Here is a 3,456-nt window from a genome sequence, read left to right on the forward strand (position 1 = left end):
ACACAGCTAGAAGGCGGCAGAGTCAGAAATATAACTCAGGTCTCCTGATTCTAAGTCAAGAGATCTTTTACTATACCTCATAGATCTTATAGCAAAAATGGAAAATTAAAAAACAGACAGTGTACTAAATACTGTCTTGAGGTTGGAGCTCAGGCAGAAAACTGTGAACATTCCACACATTTGGTCCACTTCTCACAAATTAAGTTTCACTAGCACACGCCTTGTTTTAATTACAGCAAAGAATGCTTGGTCTTGGGCGCCTGGGTGGCTCAGATGGCTGAGCATCTGCCTTCAGCTCAGGTCGTGATCCTGGGGTCCTGGGATAGAGTCCCATATCGGGCTCCCTGCTCAGCGAGGAGCCTCCTTCTCCCTCTGCCTCCGCCCCTCTCTCTCTCTGTCTCTCATGAATAAATAAATAAAATATTAAAAAAAAAGAATGCTTGGTCTTGACAGTTCCTCTCCTCAATTTCTTCCTTTTCCTAAGCCTTCCTCCTCTGCCTTATGCCCCTGCCCCCTGTCCCAAGGGTGGGACTGATAAGTAGGACTCTGCAATATGGATCAGAAACACCTACAGTAAACTATCAACTTGCTCGGAGATCCAGGCCACCCTAAGAGGCTGCAAGCAGCCACTCCCACCCAAACTTCTTCACAGGAGAATGCCAGAGGCCACAGGACTTTGTGTTCATGGAGGATTCCCCTCTGAACATCTCACCAGTGAATCTGGGGCATGACACTATCGTCATTCTTTCTGAGATGAGTGCTAGCCCAGTACTTTGAAAATGGTCCATAGCTCTTCATTTATATTATTCCCTTCCAGATAGAGTACACACTCATCATCTGACAGGAGGAGGGGGTTTTTCCAACTAAGCAAGTAACTTAGAGAATGCCAACCTGTTGACATGAAACAAAAGTGCAGTTGGCTCAGTAAGTACTTCTTTTTTTTTTAAGTTTATATATTTATTTTTAGTAATCCCTACACCCAACATGGGGCTTAAACTCACAAGCCCGAGATCAAGAGTTGCATGCTCCTCCGACTGAGCCAGCCAGATGCCCCTTAGGAAGTACTTTTTGGAAGATGGAGCTGAATGCACTGTGTGGCAGCAAAAGCAGGAAGTTTTGACGCCAGGCAGACCTAGAGGCAAATTCCAGTGCTGCCAGTTACCAGCTATGTGATTTTGGATGAGATTCTTGAATCTCAGTGTGCTTATCTGTAACATGGAGTTAGTTTCCTCCTCCTATGGTTGTAAATATTAAATAGTGTTGTAAAAACCTTTTATAGAGTGCTTAGAATAAAGTAGGTACCCTCTAAATGTTTATTCCTTTCTGTCTAGCTGGTGATATAAGAAGTATAATAATTTTTGGATTAGGAAGAATAATTGTGAATGGTCCAATAAGGAAAGAGAAGGATTTATCTCTAAATGTATTTTTATTCTGCCCTTATGCAGGATCATTCTCTTATTTCATGAAGCTTTGATCTTCCTCATGAATAATAATTGTGCAGTGATTCTGTTAATATTTGCCAACCAATGAGGCCTGCCCCAGTGGTCATAGAATGAGGAATCATTACAGATCATCATTACACAACTGGGTAATCGGTATTATAATCCCCATTGTACTCTGCCTGGAGTATTTTATCTGCCTGGCCAGACATCATGTAGACAAGGTTCAATTAGCAATAATCGCGCCTCGGATAAACCTCATTGGCTACGATACTGCCATGCGCAAAGCTGTAGACAAGGTTCAATCCAGAACACATCCCCAGGACAAATTATTTACAACTCTGTCTCACTTTAGAAGTGGACCTCATCCATGACCTGATTTAATATTCAACTATAAATCATACCTGGAGATTTTTTTAAAAAAGAAGCAGCTTAGTGAAAATAGGAGAACATGTTGAAAAGGCCATTATGCAGAACATATTAATTCACATAACTTTTTTCCTTTCTCCTTTTTACAGGTATTTTACCTATAAAATAGAGGGAAATTATGCAGTTACGGTGCTTAGAATCTGGGCAGGACAGCAGACAGAACAATTTCCCAAACTTTCTTTTCAGTACCTTGTCTCTGAAACCATGGTTAAAAAGAAAAAGCTGTTAAGGAGCTGTGAATAGTGGTTAAGCACTCTTCATTCACCTTTAGCAACATGTTAACAATGAAACACAATGCACAGTTTTGTAATTCTGTTGTTCAACTCCCAGATTATTTCAAATTCATTGAAAACTCTCTTCAACGTATCCAAGAATCCCAATGAACCCCAAGCAGCAAAAACACAAACCACACCAAAGCACTACAGAATTAAATTTCTGAAGACCAGTGATAAAGAGAAAATCTTAAAGATGAGATTAATCACTGGTTTGTTATCAAAAATAATGCAAACCGAAAGATGGTGGAACATCTTTAAAGCTTTACAAGAAAAACATTGTGAACCTAGAATTTTATATCCAGTGGAAATGTTCTGCAAAGATGAAGGCAAAATAAAGACGTTTCAGTTGAGTCAAAGCCAAGAGAATTCATCACTAATGAACTTCTACTACAAGGAATGTTAAAGGAAGTTCTTCAGGCTGAAGGAAAAGGATACCAGATGGACACATGAATTTACACAAAGGAATGAAAAGTAAATATGGTAAATATGTGGGTAATATAAAAGACATTTTTCTTGTTTTTAATATCTTTAAAAGAGAATTAACTGATTTTGTACAAATAATAACAGTATATTATGGGATTTATAACATTTACAGAGGTAGAAAGTATGAGCACAACAGCAGAAAGAATGGGGGAAATAGGATGCAAGTATGTCGTTAAAAGATTCTTACATTGTATGTTAAATGCTGTAACATTCAAAGGTAGATGGTGATAAGTTAAAGATGCATATTGTAAAGCTTAGAGCAACTACTAAAAAAATTAAAAAGGTGTGGCTAATTTGTCAATAGAGGAGGTAAGATGGACTCATAAAAAATAATCCAAGGGAAGACCGGGAAGGAGGGAAAAAGGAACAAAGAACAAATAGGACAAATGGAAATATAGGACTACTATTGTTCCTCTATCAGGTAAGAAACCACCAAAGGAAAAGCCTAAAACATCTTGTTTTTACCCTCTTGAAACTGGAATGAGATAAAGAATAAGTAAGTAAATGTGGTATCCAGACTCCCACAAATGGAATTCTATAGCTTTTGTTGATGATAGCATCAACTACATCTGATACCTTCAGCACTGAAATCAATTGTTTATCGTGATAAAGGAGATAATTTTGATTGAGAAATACCTGCAATCTGGCACGAGTTGGAAAGACTTGAAAGAATTAACAGATCAGGGAAAGGAGACCTGAGGTACTCAGTGCTGTGACAGTTGGGGTGATTGCATGATTGGGGTAGTGGAATTAGAAATGAGTGAAGTAAGGGTAACCTCTGAAAGTGAAACTTGAAATCAAGTAGAGATAATTCAAAATGTATCCCAGAC

The 3,456-nt window shown here is 38.6% G+C and overlaps 1 pseudogene; it reads right to left on the bottom strand.

Annotated features, from left to right (window-relative positions):
- Window positions 1-1,663: 1,663 nt before the first annotated feature.
- On the bottom strand, window positions 1,664-1,729 carry LOC115939326 (U4 spliceosomal RNA; annotated as a pseudogene).
- Between the last annotated feature and the right edge of the window lie 1,727 nt (window positions 1,730-3,456).

Source organism: Leptonychotes weddellii, chromosome X (assembly GCF_054177405.1).
Source record: "Leptonychotes weddellii isolate Sample4059 chromosome X, ASM5417740v2, whole genome shotgun sequence".
In the NCBI taxonomy this organism is placed as follows: Eukaryota; Metazoa; Chordata; class Mammalia; order Carnivora; family Phocidae; genus Leptonychotes; species Leptonychotes weddellii.